Here is a 16773-nt window from a genome sequence, read left to right on the forward strand (position 1 = left end):
CTCATGGGATACTGACCAGGAGCCGCTTTTCAAGTTTCTAAGTCGTCATCATTAAATGACACGCGAGAAGGCACTGTGGATCTAAAGGATAACAATCGCTCTAAGGCACGTCGTACATCGCCACCTACAATCATACCGCTCGAAAATTGACTCTGAAGTTCAATCATATCGGGCGGTACGTTATCTAAATTGTCATTATACCATTCTTCCCTCAAAAAGTTACACATTTCTTCGAACACGAATCTCTGTGTCGGCTCATTAAACTGAGAAAACGTCTCGAAAACCATGCTTGGAGGGTAGTTGGCCGGATGTCTTATCCACCTATGTGCCATTGTCACTAACGTCTCTTTTTCCCTCCCACTAGGGATCTGACTCCGTCTTTGGGGAGTTTCAGAAGTATCGGATGGAAATAACTGACCAGAAAGCGGTGAATAAAGGGTAGCAACAGTGTTAGGGATACGATTACGAACAGAAGGAGAAAGGAGAACAGGAGTGACAACGTTTGAAGTGAAGGCAGACACAGCAGAAGCAGGCAAGATAGTCAGGGTGGCAGGGACAAGAGGCTGAGAAGGTACAGGCAAAGGAGCAGTAGGAATAGAGACAGGTGGTGGGACAAACGTAGGACCAACAACGGGCTGACCCGCAGCCGCCGGAACAACAGGAGGGACAACAGGAGGAACAACAGGCGGAACTACAGGAGGAACTACATGGGCTGTAGCACCCTGTGCATAAGGAGGTGGCGATTTAATCAAATACGCTAACAGGGCATCCTCCTTTGAATCCTCTTCTTTCTTATCAAGACTAGCTGGTAAAACCGGATAACATTTGTCTATCCTCATGTGATGTAATCTAGTAGAAACTTCTATTTCTTTTTCTTCTTTATCTCGCTGACATTGTTGTACAACTTGCATTATCGGAACGATCCCTTCTCTTCGATCCTTTTTAAGCTGTTTGATTTCTTTCTGCTTGGCCTCTTTACGCCACAACCGAAAGGAATCAAACATAGCTGGCCTAGCTTTCCTTTTAAACAACTTAGCTTCAAGATTATCTAAAATCGTAAGTTCAAAACTTCCGTGCGGTGGCCAACTAAGGACACCATCTTTTTTCGTGTAACGGACCCAATATTTATTATATATAATAGGGCCCACACCATGTCGACTATAGAGCTCATATATCGGAGTTCCAACTGGAGGTATCGGACACGAGTCCTCCAACCGGGAATCCTTGTTGCAACATTTAAAGAAACCAAGAAAACCACTATGGCTAGGCATCGTGCACACTAACCTAGTATCAAACTTCAAGAGTTACCGAAGCACTAATTCTTCGTGAAAGACAAAACCCTCGGTTTTTGGCAATTGCAACTGTCAAATAACAACTAAGAACCAACAACTAAGAACCACAAATGCAATGGAACCATGCAAACAACAAAGCTTCAACAAGCTGAAACAACAACCAAGGACTGGGAGCGACCCACAAATACTTAACTGAGAGCTTCAATGGCGTCGCCAGGAAGGCCCGTCTATCGTCTCGCTGTACGAAAGGTCTACGCCAGGCGTCGAAAACAGGTCGACAGTCAGGGCATCGGTCCGTCGCAGCCGTCAGGAGGCGGGAATCTTCGCGGGAAAAATCTTCGGACCACTTATTTCGACAACAGGATCGATGAAGCGGGGTGCACCTTTTCCTCGGAGATTTCACACGAAGTTCCTCACAATCGTCAGGCTTTGGACCGGTACCGCCGATGTCGCCCCGCGTTGGGCGCCAAACTGAAGGACTGGACTATTTAAGGGCCAGCGGTGCCAGGGAACAACACCTAAAACCTTCGTGGGATACCTGTTTTGGCGCACTAAAGACAGAGACACGGGAGACTTCCTTCGGCGTCAAAGATCAGCGTTTATTACTGCAGGGATGCAAAAGTCATGAGAAGTACAACAGAGTGTAGGTTCCAAGAGTCTGCTTCAAATTGCATCTGTGGGTCGCTCTCTTTTATACAAGATCTTGTCATTGCACAATATGTAAGCAAAAGGTTACAGCTCAGTTCCCACAGTAAAATTCAAAAGGATCGCTTTCATGTATTCAGAACCCCGGAACATAATTACATTAACATCACCAGTTCCAACTGTAAAAGCACATCTTCCCACCATTAGGTTCATTCCACTTGAGTTGTAAATAGGCAAGAGAAAGAGACAAGAACAGCTGCAAGGAAGTCAGACAGCAGGGAAGAAGTTAATATTGGATGCGTAATCGTAGCTTAAAAGGGCTTGATCCCAGCACGTGCGAGGCTGAAACAATAGACCGGCACGGCAGAATCACCTTCGAGCGGAGGCAACTGCTTTAGCAGTGTCCTCCCCCTACTCATAAAAGACGCATGCAAAGGCATATGCCTCTTCCGTGAAGCTTGGGAACAAAAGGTCACGATGCGGACAGTTGCCTGTTCGCTGACTACGTGAGGGCAAGAAACAAAATGGATGCCGTATCTAAAATGGAACCCGAGGGTTCATTGGAAAAACCTGTAAATGAGACGAACTCTTCTGGGTAGCATGGCGATACCGCGTACACTTACTAAACTCGTCATTTACGGTTCATAGATACCACACTCGTCCATATTCGGCGATGCCCAAAACGTCGTAACGATTTTCACGGAACCTCACCATCCCACTCAAGGTGACAAATGCAAAAGGACAATTGATGGACGGAATGCCGAATAATGTCAAACATTCACCTCAAGTACTAATATTTGATCCTAAATCCTAATTTTTTTGCTCACCATGCCATTCCAGTTTGGACCCAGCCACATACAAATCAGTTTTGACCCTGCTCCTCAAGTTTTGACTCTGCTCCTCATGGGAACAGTCCAGCCCCAACTGCCAGGTCAGGTCCTCACTGTACAGAAACAGGCATCCTGGGATCGGTTTCAGAGTATCACCCCTCTTCAGCCAGGCTAGCTTCACTCCAGTGGGATGGAGAGCACGGGACCCACATCTGGGTATACCTGTCATACAAATGCAAAAAGAACAATTGATGGACCGAATGATGAACAATGTCAAACATTCCCCCCAGTACAGAGATCTGGGCCTAAATTAAGCCTGGGCGTTAAATTCCGTTCTGCTCGTGGAATTTGTGGAATTTAGGTAATTTCCCGTTCCGAGGAGAACGCAAAATTGCCCAAAATTGTGCGTTCCGCGGCTTTGCGAAATTTTTTGCTTGTTCGCATTCTCAAATGCGTGTTCGCGAGATATTTCCCCCAAGCGCGCAAACAGCGATTGCAAACAGTAAAAAAGCATCGCAAACAAGCAATTCTGTGCGTTTGCGGAATTTCTGCGTGTTCGCTGAGATTTTTTACCGTTTGGCGGAGATTTGCGTAACGCGATTACATAAATTCCGCCCACCCCAGCTTAAATTAGTAGTTTTTTTGCTCACTATGCCATTCCAGTTTGGACCCACCCTGCTCTTCATGGGAACAGTCCAGCATGATCTGCCAGGCCAGGTCCTCTCTGTACAGGAAACAAGCATCCTGGGACATCAGCCAGTCTAGCTTGACTCCAGTGGCATGATGAGCATGGGACCCAAGTCTGGGCATTCCTGTCCCACTTGGGGTGACAAATGCAAAAAGAAAAACTGATGGACGGAATTCTGAACAATGTCATACCTCCACCCCCAGTACAGAGATTTGGGTCTTAATCCATTGTTTTTTTGCTCACCATTTCAGTTTGGATCCAGTCATATGCAAATCAGTCTTGATCCTGCTCCCTATGAGAACTGTCCAGCCTGAACTGCCAAGCCAGGTCCTCCCTGGACCGGGTCAAAGCATCCTAGGACCGGTTTCGGGGTATCACCCCTCATCAGCCAGGCTAGCTTGACTCAGTGACATGGTGAGCATGGGACCCATCTCTGGGCATACCCATCCCACATTCGGAATGACAAATACATAAAGAACAATTAATGGACGGAATGCTGAACACTGTCAAACATTCACCCCCAGTACAGAGATCGGGCCCTAAATCCATCGTTTTTTTTGCTCACCATGCCATTCCAGTCTGGACCCAGCCATATGCGAATCCGTTTTGACCCTGCTCCCCTTGCAAACAGTCCAACCCAAAACTGCCAGTCCAGGTCCTCCCTCGAATGGAAACAAGCATCCATAGACCACTTTGGGGGTATCACCCCTAATCAGCCAGCCTAGTTTGACCCGAGTGGCATGATGAGCACAGGACCCACGTCTGGGCATACCCGTCCCACTCAGGATGACAAATGCAAAAAGAACAATTGATGGACGGAATGCTGAACAATGTCAAACCTTTACCTCAGTAAAGAGATCTGGGCCTAAATTCATCGTTTGTTTGCTCACCATACCATTCCAATTTGGATCCAGCCATATGCAAATCAGTCTTGACTCTGCTCTTGATGGGAACAATGCAGCCCGAACTGCCATGCCAAGTCCACACTGGACCAGAAACAAGCATCTTGGGACCGGTTTCGGGGTATCACTCCATATCAGCCAGGCTATGAGATTCAGTGCACTGCAAGCAGCAGCAATTGCCCAGTAGTAATGTCTGGAAAATGTCCAGACCCTTGCAAATGCAAAAAGGAAAACAAATATTTACAATAAAACAAGTTAATAAAATGAAGCACATATTGTTCCCCAGCTCTGGCACGAAAGGGGGCTATTTTCATGGCAGATGTTCACACTGTGCACTCACACACTGGCTGGCATGAACAGACCCATTGTCCCATGCTGTATGCTGTGATGGGTGTAAGCAAAGTGGTAATTACAATAAACAGACAAATGGATGAAGACTGATGAACAAAACACCCTGTATGTATTTATATTAATATTAATATTTTTTAATTCAATGATCTGATGCAACACCTAAATATGTATAAAAGGCCGGACTAATAAGGAGAAGAATTAAAAAGATTTAGGGCCAGATGTAGGTAGCCCAATACCGGTCGGTAACGGCCGAAAATACCGATTTTCGGCCGTTACCAACCGGTATTGAGCATTTGGGATGTAGGAGACCGAAAATCGTCCGATTCGGTAAATTTACCGAATCGGTAAAGTTACCGAATCGGTAATCATTCCGAATAGGATAATTTACCGAATCGGTAAATTTACCGAATCGCAACGGTTTGCGAATCGGTAAATTTACCGAATCGGTATATTTACCGAATCGGTATATTTACCGAATCGGTAAAATACCGAATCGGTAATTAAGAAGTGGTAAAATTGAATATTGAGATGTAGGTAAGCTCTTAAATACCGAATTTGCTTCAAATTCGGTATTTAAGAGTCGGTATTTACCATGGATTGAAATCAGGTGGTAACCAGGTGCAACCTATAAAAATGGACCCAAAATGCAATTCTTCTTGCACAATGGCGGCATTTTATGTCATTGCAAGACGGCTACGGCTACAGGAGGAAGGAGAGAGGGAATGGCAGAGACAGGAGCAGGTCTACAGGCAGAGGATCACCCTGTTCATGCTCACAGAGGCAGAGATACTCCAGAGGTACAGGTTGGCCCCAGACACCATCTTGGACCTCATCAGGGACCTCCAACCACTGTTGGAGCACACTACCCCAAGGGCACACGCTATTCCACCCCACGTGCAGGTGCTGTGCAGCTTACACCTGCTTGCGTCTGGGAGCTACCAGAGTGTGGTTGCTGCGGTAGGTGGGGTGACCCAGAGCAGCCTGTCAAGGGTTTTCCACAAATTCCTTGACGCCATGTTACAGAGGATGGACCATTATATATCTTTTCCTGCAACCCATGCAGAACTGGTCCAAACAAAATCGGACTTTTACCAGATGGCGCGATTCCCCAATATCATTGGCTGCAATGATGGCACGCACATTCCCATTTGTCCCCCTGCTGCCACCGAATATATATACAGGAATAGGAAGTCCACCCGCACTATCAATGTGCAGGTGATTTGGCCTCTATTCCCAGAATCAAGAAAGCCCGCTCCGGGGGCCGAATGTTCTCATACAACGCCTCCAAACTATGGAACACTCTACCTCCAGACATCAGAGCCCAACCCACCCTCCTCTCATTCCGCAGAGCACTCAAAACCTGGCTGTTCCCATAAAACTCCTCTAAACATCTGGTTCTTGTTCTCTCAGCGCTGGGACGCTCACGGGCAGCCATGCGCTCTATAAATCTGTAAAATAAATAAATAAATAAATAAATAAATTTGCAATCCCAAGTACGCCATCACTGACCTTGTGGCAAAATTCCCTGGGAGTACCCACGACTCCTATGTATTTCAAAACAGCGGTATCTATGCACGGCTGACTGCAGGGGAATTCGGTGAAGGATACCTCCTAGGTAAGACACAGTGTGCGACCCCTTGAACACCTTTTGCAGTAAGAAGTACATGTATGCATGTGAGTAATGTATTCCCATTTCCTTTTAGGAGACGGTGCATACGCCCTCCGCTCGTTCATACTCACCCCCTACCTCAACCCCTCAACACCCAGCCAAAGGAGATATAACCGGGCCCACAAGAGCACCAGGAATGTCGTGGAGCGTACCTTTGGTATCTGGTAAGCATGGGCGATTTTGCGGATCCACGATTCGCAGATTTGCGTATTCACGGATCGTAGATCGGCAAAATCCACGGATTTTGCGGATTTCCGGATCCGCGGATTTGGGGCGGGGCTTCCATGCAAGTGCACATGCCTCTTGTGTGTATGAAAGGTCAGAGACCGATCAGAGCAGCAGACGAAGATACAGAAGCTCCTGGCCACAGGAACAGCACGAGGATTGCGCTCGTGAAAGTCAAGGATGCAAAGGCCTCTGTCCAGCATCACAGCTGATTTTCGATGGTATATTTGGGAAGAAGGCACATCTGCCCAGCCTTGACAACGCTCACGATTTTTTTTGGGCCGATGAATGAGTCACTGAATTTAAGCTTCAACTAGGGCACATGCTTAATTGATATCTGTAAGTGCTTCCGGTTGAGGTTTAATTTTTGTGCCAGGACCATCGTGCCAGAATGAACCCTGCCCTTCATATTTATTCAAGAAGACGCCACCGTTTTGTGCCATACCTCTACTCAACTGGAGTACTTTCTACTGGATAATCAGTAAGTGCTACCTCGTTGGGTAAATGTATAGTGCTTTTACTACACTACAGCTGCCTAAAGTGCCAGAGAGTTGTCTACAGCGACCAGGTGTGTGTTACTATGCAATCGCGCCGAAGGGCGCAGGGGTCCCTTGAGTGAGCTATCATAGTGGGTAAATGGCGGGAAGACGGTGCACACCGCGAGTGTGTGGGCGGGGCCAAACGGACGGGGCTTCCATGCGAGTGCACATGCCTCTTGTGTGTATAAAAGGTCAGAGACCGATCAGAGCAGCAGATGAAGATACAGAAGCTCCTGGCCACAGGAACAACACGAGGATTGCGCTCGTGAAAGTCAAGGATGCAAAGGCCTCTGTCCAGCATCACAGCTGATTTTCGATGGTATATTTGGGAAGAAGGCACACCTGCCTGGCCTGTTGTAACTATTTTACGATGGCGCCGGCAAGCTGCCAGCGCCATCCTAAAATAGTTACTAAATTAGCTTCAACAGGAAGCTCTAATAGATAAAATAAAGCAGGTGCTCGAGCACCTGCTTTATTTTATCTATTAGAGCTTCCTGTTGAAGCTAACTTAGTAACTATTTTAGGATGGCGCTGGCAGCTTGCCGGCGCCATCGTAAAATAGTTACAACAGGCCAGCAAGGCTTGAACTTTTGCCCCCGGAATCCGCCGCTCGCGGATTTGCGAATTCGCGGTAAATTCGCGGGAGTTCGCGGATCGCGAATTTACCGAAAAATTCGCAAAATCCGCGAGCGTAACGGATTTTGCACTCATACTTAGTATCTGGAAAAGCAGGTTCCGGTGCCTGCACAAAAGTGGAGGTGCACGGCAGTATACCCCCATCACCTGCTGTAAGATCATTGCTGCCTGTGCTATGTTGCACAACCTTGCTGTGAAGAAGGGTACTGAGGTGGAGTTGTCAGACTATGAGGATCACGACGACGAGATTGCTGTGCCTGAAACACAACCTGCTGGAGTGTCAACACCAAGTGATGGCAGATACCGACGTGAGGAGATTACACGAAACTATTTCTGAGTAAGTACTGAGACAAACACATATGTAGAATGCAAGAAAACTACTTTAATTTTGTAATGATCTCGGTATTTTAAACAACAAAAGTGCACCAGAAAGCCTTTCACCACAATGCTCACAGTGAGTCAACAGAGACAGACCGGTTTTGTAAGCACCCACCGTAGTTTAATATTGTCACTACGCAGGTATCCAAGGCACAAATGTGCAACACAAACATTTAACTTTCAAATTTGTATGTCCAGGGTCACTAGCCCATACTATTAACTGTTCATTTGCGTCCACGCTTAGCACTGCCAGATGTATGTGGCTCACTGTGTTCGCTGGGCGTTTGGCCTGTAGCCTCACCTTGTCGCCTGCTGCTCCTCCTTGTCTCTACAACAAGGGGGCTTACTCATGCTGCTCCTACTTGTGCTTCCTTCACTCTCTGGCACATCAATAGCAGCTGTTTGTGCTGTTTGCGCATTTAATAGTGCCTCAAGCGCACCGGTAATTCCGGCTATGCCCCTTGTCAGATGATTACGGTTTTGTGTCAAGACCTCTTGACTGTTCATGCTTCGCCTGCATAGCAGGGATGTGGCTGTGGCCAGGCGGTGAATAGCCTTGTTAGTTTGCTGTGCACGCTGCTTCTCCCTGCGCCTTGATGCTATTTCTGTGTCCAGTTTGGTGCACAGTAGCTGCACCGATTGTGTCATTTCATGTATCCCTGTAGCCATGTTCTTGTTTACTTCCACCAGTTCCCTGATGCCCTTTCCAATGTCTTGCATATTGATATTAAGGTTGCGCATTTGTCATTGACAGGACAGGATGCCCTTTCCCTGCATCCTCTGAATCTTGACCATGGTTCCCTCCAGGCCTTGGAATACACTGGACCCCTCCCCACGTGCACCTACACTCCTTCCTTGGACTGTGCGGTGTCTTGTGCTACTAGGGACTGGCCCTGCGCTGGACTGCAGTGTGGCAGAGATCTCATCTCCTGGCAAGGTTTGTGGGTCTTCAACCACCATTTTACCGACAGCTGTCTCCATTGCTATCAGTGGGGGAACAACATGCCTCCTGCTTGGTTGTGCTGCAGGTGTTTGAACATCCACTGATGCTGGCATATTAGGTGAAAACATTAACAGAGGAGACTGTGAACGTGGTGGGGATGCCTGCAATTCCTGAGTGATTTCAGGGTCTTGGGAAGGTGTACACCTGTGTCCTGTGATGCACTGAGACCTGGCTCCTGACTTTCATCCCTCTCGGGTGCCGTGCCTTCTGTCTCCTGTGACTGCCTTCTGGATGTGTGACCTGTGGACATATGAGCATATATTAGCTAGGCGCAAATGTCTCACAACCACTACAATTAAATTTTTTGAATTTGCACAATTTCCATGTTGCCTGCCCTTCATTATGTCTGCAATCATTTGCCTAACTTGGTTACTGTGCTGTATGACATGGTCTTTCATTAACTGACTACATGTACCATGATGCATTGCTACTGTTTGGTGCTGGCACACTGGGACTGGGGTAACTTAGCTTCAAGGGGTGAGGGAAGGCTGAGGGTGTGAGGGGGATTGCTGTGCATGCATCTTACCTTTTGTACTTGCAGCTTTGGCAGAGCTGTCCACTTCTCCCAGTCCGCAGACGCTTTCAGGCTCTAAGGTTGTGGCCACCATCTCCTCCAGGTCAGTGAGGGGGGGGGGGTGCTGTGTTCTTTCCTCTACCAGTTTGCGATGCCTGCTTGTGGTGATCTGCTAATTTTTTTTTGTGAAGCTCCTCAGGTCATAGAACCTCTTTTTTAACTCCTCTGTGACTCTGGTGGTCACTCCCACAGCATTGACTTTTTCAAGTATATCAAGCCAAATCTTCCTTTTGGCAGATTCAGCCACAGAAAGGGACTGCCTTCCAAAAAGTTTGTGGTGCACCTTTACCACCTCCTCCACAAGGACCTGTAGTTCCATGTTGCTGAATTTCAGCTTTCTCTTTCTCTCTGTCTGCTCTGTGTCTTTGCTGCTTGCCATGTTTCAGGTTTTAAAATGCACAAACTCTTTCTGCTGCTGCTGCTCCCAGTCTCTCTGCTCCAACTGCCTCTCCAGAACCTTTTAATTAGTTGCAGCTGCCTGTGTAGCCACTTCCTGGCCTGGTAGGGAGGGGGAGGGTGGTAGCACCTGATTGGCTGTTTCCTTAAGTTTCACTTTTGCTTGCTTTCCGATTTGGAATTTACCGATTCGGTATTTACCGAATCGGTATTTACCGATTCGGTATTTCCCATTCATTCCTATGGGCCAAAAGGCCCATAGGAATGAATGGGAAATACCGATCTGATCTGTAAATACAGATTCGGTAAATACCGATTCGGTAAATTCCGAAAGTCCGATACCGAATTTTACCGATTCGGTAAATAATACCGATTTTTTTCCCTACATATCATTTCCCGATTTTTTAATACCGAATCGGTAAAATTCGGTATTTAAGAATCGGTAAATCTGGATTACCTACATCTGGCCCTTAGTGTTAAGTTGTTGGGTTCTTAGCTGTGTCACTATCACTGTAGCATATTTTGGCCCTCCATCATGCCATGGTAATGTCTGTAGAGTTATGTGAAAATATATAGATCAATACAAAGCAATGATAAAGTACCTTTTTATGCTTTTGCAGCCGGACAAGGATTACAATGCAAGCTAGGCCACCATATGAACTCTGGGTCTTTGAGGAAGGTCAAAAGAGGTCCCTATTCATGAGATTATTTTTCTTTGCTCAATCTGTATAGCTGGGCCTTTTACAAACTGTCAAATGCAAAAAATTCTGAACTTCGGAATTTTTCAAACTGGACATCGAATAATCAGATTCCATCACAGAGCAGGTGATTGTCAAAGTTAATAATCCAAGATAGCTTATTTGGTGCGGAGACTAGATATGAGACCTTTTTGTATACATGAGCTTGTTCTGCTGTACTCTTTTTAGATGTCTTCTGCTCTAGCACTCAGCTACAAACCCCTTCTACTAAGACTTCTAGGAAATAGGAACACCAATATAGCATGGCCATGTCTTTTGAAGCAACAGAGGTACTCTAAAACACAAGAGCAAGGCATCATTCTCAGACTGATCTACTACAGACCCTTCTAATCACGATCAATAGACATTACAATTAATTTTCAAGTAACCAAATTATCTTATCAAAGAACTTAATCAGCACTATCTATCTCTCTCCATCCATCCCTCCAACAATCCTCTCTCTCTCTCCCTCTCTCTCTTTCTCTCCTCTTTTTGCCCTCTCTGATCCATTTCTCTGCACCTCCATCTCTCTCTCCCTGGTCAGCACCCAATGTCAGATCCCCTGTGAAATAAAACAGTGTTTTAACCTGGTCCAGCTAATATTTAATTTGGGTTTGACTCACCTGATAAAAAGTACCAGCTGAATAGTTGTGTGCAGGGGCTGGAGCCACAACGGAAGGAGTAAAACTAATTTGAACAATTTTGTCCTGATTTATAATTTGTCAGTTGGGCTGTCCTCCACTTCAATGGCAGGACACATTTCCCCGTCGCCCTGGTGGAGGTCATGACAACCAAATTTTGAAATGCCCATCGGTCCCACGGACATTTCCAACATTGACAGAACTCGCTATAAGGTGGTTCCTGCCAATGTATTGTAACTTTGCTGTATGGCTCTGTCAAACATGACACCATGATGTGCTCACATGGACAATAATAAACAATAATTTCCTTGTTGAGGAATACCAGAGTTATTAATCTATCCCTATTTTATTTTTTTCTTATTAATTTTTATTGAAGACCAGGATCTATGGGGTTAGTTGGGCAGACTCATTTTCTTCATATAGCACATGGAAATAAGGTCTGGAGACATGGTGGGGGAGAACTTATCAATGGTCAGGTTATTGGGAATAAAGATACTGCATGGTACTGCTGGGTAGGGCTGAATGATAAAGAGCATTAGAGAAGGCTGGAAGAGTAAAGAGGCTAAGAGACTACAGACAGTATTTATCAAGGTTTTGTATCACCCTTGCACCACGCAAGGGGAAACAAGGATGACTCAAAACCAAATTGAGACTTATCAAGCCATGGAAGGCCAGCTTGCATGACCCTGCGCGACCTTATACATCTAGAATAACACAAGGCAGCGGAAATTGCTGCCTTGCGCTACTCTGCGGCAGCGAGTTTTGCCATGGGTTGAGCGTGTGTTTCCCAGGCATCCATCCACGTATTCGTAAACATTCCCAGATCTACCAACACTGGTAAACCTGGGAATGCGTCAGAATTGCCTCCCCACAGAGGCATTGCTTCCTCATTTTCTGTGCACACTTAGAAATAGGATAATGCCTCTGAGGATTACTTTTGTCCTCCTTCCTGCACAAAAACAATCTTGCCTACAATGCCAGCACCCTTGCACCATGGTGCAAGGTTGACTGCATTGGCAATAGGCAACAGTTTGTGCACCAGTGCAGGTAGAGAGAAGGAATTCACCATATAATGTTAAATACGGGCATGCCTGCCCTCTCCCTTTTACGCCGCGCAGCCCTCCATACTTCAAACGAGGGCGGTTCCTGTTGTAGCCAGAAAGAGGCTATAGTAAGTCTGTATACCGCTGTGACTAAAAATATTAAGTTAGCATGTTGCTTTGCTGTTCCTGTATCCGCCAATCCCATTTCTACTCCTAGAAGAATCTGCGTGGCGGATAATTGCATTGGAGTACCAAAAATCTCTGATAAACATTTCCCCACCTGCTTCAATAAACATGCTAGCGATGGACACCCAAAGAAAATGTGAACATCATCTGCAAATAGGTATCCACAGCGGAAGCATTTCCCTATTGAATACCCGGGCCATTTTGAGACTTTGTCTGCTGTATAATATAAATTAAACAGTGATTTGAAATGCTGTGCAGATTGCTTTGCCGAAAGGAATAGATTTTTAGCCATTTCCAAAGAAGTTGCTATTTGTATATCCTGCTTATCCAATTTATTCCTCCATTTAGAGTTTTGTTGTTCGATATCATTAACCTTAGTACTTAACATCTGACCATATAGCATACCTATCCGTACAGCTTTCATATTATCTTCTATCAAGGGGTTAACTTGAAAAATGCTTCCACTATTCACTAAATAGTTCCTAATCTGTAAGTACTTAGCAAAGTTCTCCCTGGGGAGCTGATATTGTTCCCGCAGTTGTTCAAAGGATTTAAGACAACCTTCAGAGTACAAGTCACCCACCACCCTTATTCCCTTCAGCCTCCAAATATACACCACCCGATCCCACAGATCGACTGGTAAAAATATTGAAGATACCAGTGGTGTATACCAAGAGATTTTCTCCAAGCCAAACATACCCCTTAATGTTCTCCATACCTTATAGGCAGCCGCTAAAACCTTAAATCTCATGCGTTTGTAGTAACTCCATTCAGAATGCAAAAATAAACAATTTTGGGCTTTCACCCCCAGTAACATCTGGTATATGGATGGGCATTCAGCAATATCACGGGGGCCAGCCCCTGTTAACAAAATGTTCATACCCTGAATCATGCAAGCATAGTAATACAGCGAAAAATCTGGTACCGACCAACCACCTAGCTTTCTTGGTAGTGTCATATATCGCCCAGCACGCCGAGCCTTGCCCCCTGACCACATAAAACGCATACACATAGCTTGGAGCTGTGCCAAACTCGCCTTAGGAATTTCTAGGGGGACACATCTGAAAAAGTACAGCATTTTCGGGAGTATCATCATTTTTAGTAAACTGCATTGCCCCACTAGGGAGAGATGCAAACATTCAGCCCGATCTAACTGTTTCCTTAACCCCGATAGAAGAGCCTCCCAATTTGATTTAACTAGAGCAGCTGTAGAAACCCTGAGCTTAACCCCCAAATATGTAACCTCTTGACATACCCTTGGGTCGGAATACTTCGAGATGTTAGCGCATAGCAACTGAGTTTTGGCTGTGTTCAGCTTATAGCCAGAGGCCACGCCAAACTTTGTAGCTAAATATTCGATCACCTGCATCGCTATAGTTGGACTCGGCGTGACGACAGCAACGTCATCCGCATAGGCGAGAACCTTATACAGATGGGTTTGTATGGCCACTGGTTGAATCCTAGTACTAGATTCCAGCATTCTTAAAAACGGTTCAATATATAATGAAAATAAAAGGGGAGAACAGGGGCAGCCTCGTCTTGTGCCTCTCTGTATTTGAACCACCTCCGGCTTGAGTCCCATGGTGTTAATACGAGCTACAGGTTGGCGATACAATGTCTGTAATGAAGTAATAAACTCTGGCCCAAAGCCCCGTCGCCTCATAATATCCCATAAAAAGCACCATGAGACCCGGTCGAAGGCCTTCTCGGCATCTAATAAAATTAAACAAAGTGGTTCCCAGGTTACATTAACATAATCAAAAAAAAGTTATCACACGGCTAATATGATTCGCCGTTCCTCGATGCGGAATGAACCCGTGTTGTGTAGTAGAAACTAATGTGGAAATAACAGGAGATAACCTATTGGCCAAGATCTTCGAATAGATCTTCCCTTCCACATTTAGAAGTGAGATGGGACGGTAAGAGCCAGGCAAATTCGTGGGTTTATCTTTTTTATGGAACACAACTACACATGCTTCATTCCAAGTCATAGGGGGAGCGCCTTTCTGGGCCATTCGCATTATTGCCAGAAGATCTACCTTTAGGACAGAAAAAAAAGTTTGATAGATTTCCAAGAGTAGCTTGTCTGGTCCTGCCGCCTTACCCCTTGCCAGCCCATTTACTGCAAGTTCTAATTCCTCTAGTGAGATAGGAGCTTCCAACCCTTGTATCTCCTCTGCAGAAAGATCTGCCGTACAATTCTGGCTAACAAGAGTTGCCGCAACCTCCTCATCGTACTCAACTCTTCGATATAACACCTCATAAAATTGTCTGAAGACCTCCAAGATACCACTTTCATTTTCAACGGAAACACCGTTCGGGTCTAGGATACTGTCTATGCGTTGGGCTGCCTCCCTCCATCTTAATTTTTGGGCGAGGCATCTGCCACTTGCCTCGCCGTACTCGTAGTGCAATTGCTGTTTAATAGAGAATTTTTTTGCAGTTTCCTGAGACCAATAAAGATTTAGCCTTGCTTTAAGCCGTACCACCGCCGTAATCAAATCAGTTATATCCCTACCTACTCGAATGCCCTGAGTAAGTGACTCCTCAGCCTTTATCAATTCTTTATAAAGCTCTTGAAATTTTGCTGCCTGTTTTTTTTTGATTATATAAACCAAAACTCAGAGCTTCCCCTCTAAAAGCGGCCTTAAAGCAGTCCCAAACGCAACCTACACTACTACTCCCACGATTAATATTAAAGAAAGTGGTAATCCATTGTTCCATATATTCAATGAATTGCTGCTCTAGTAGTAATTTGCGATCAAAAGAGAATCCCCTTGGCCTTGTGGCTGCTACTATGCCTGTTATTGAAAGAACTACCGGCCCATGATCAGATGTAATTCTTGGGTATACCTGAATAAGTGCCTGGTTTAATAACAATTGAGGAGTAAAAAAATAATCCAGCCGAACTAACTTCCGATGGGGAAAAGAAAAAAAAGTATATCCAGGAGCTAGCCCCCTTAAAAAGGCCCAAACATCCACCAACCCATGTCAATCAATCAGTCACATTTATAGAGTGCGCTACTCACCCGCGAGGGTCTCAAGGCGCTGGGAAGGGGCGGGGGGCGCTACTGCTCGAAAAGCCAGGTCTTGAGGTGCTTCCTGAAAAAGAGATGGTCCTGGGTTAGTCGTAGGTGGGTGGGGAGGGTGTTCCATGTCTTAGCCGCCAGGTAGGTGAAGGATCTTCCTCCGGTGGTGGTTCTGCGGATTCGTGGGACGGTGACGAGGGCGAGGCTGGCGGAGCGGAGCTGGCGGGTGGGCGTGTAGAATGTGAGGCGGTTGTTGACGTATTCAGGGCCCAGGTCGTGGAGAGCCTTGTGTGCGAGGGTGAGGAGTCTGAACGTGATCCTCTTGTTGAGGGGGAGCCAGTGCAGGTTCCTCGGGTGGTCAGAGATGTGGCTGTGACGAGGGATGTCCAGGATGAGTCGTGCAGATGCGTTCTGTATGCGTTGAAGTCTTTTCTGTAGTTTGGCGGTGGTCCCAGCTTAGAGGGCGTTCCCGTAGTCCAGACACCTGGTGACGAGGGCCTGGGTGACCGTCTTCCTGATTTCAGTGGGGATCCAGCAGAAGATCTTACGGAGCATGCGGAGGGTGTTGAAGCCGGAGGATGTGACGGCGTTGACTTGCCTGGTCATCGTGAGGGAGGAGTCGAGGATGAAACCCAGGTTACGTGCGTGGTCCGTGGGCTTGGGGGGGGGTGCCCAGAGCAAGGGGCCACCAGGAGTCGTCCCAGGCGGTGATGGCTGGGACGAGGATGAGGACTTCCGTCTTGTCTGAGTTCAGTTTCAGACGGCTGAGCTTCATCCATTCCACGACGTCTTTCATTCCGTCCTGGAAGCTGGCTTTGGCGGTGGCGTGGTCGTTGGTGAGGGAGAGGATCAGTTGGGTATCGTCGGCGTAGGAGATGATGTTGAGGTTATGCTTGCGTGTGATGGCTGCGAGGGGGCTCATGTAGACATTGAAGAGGGTGGGGCTGAGCGAGGAGCCTTGGGGTACGCCGCAGATAATCTTGGTGGCTGCTGCGCGGAAGGGCGGGAG

The sequence above is a fragment of the Lissotriton helveticus genome, chromosome 4_1 (assembly GCF_964261635.1).
Source record: "Lissotriton helveticus chromosome 4_1, aLisHel1.1, whole genome shotgun sequence".
Classification (NCBI taxonomy): Eukaryota; Metazoa; Chordata; class Amphibia; order Caudata; family Salamandridae; genus Lissotriton; species Lissotriton helveticus.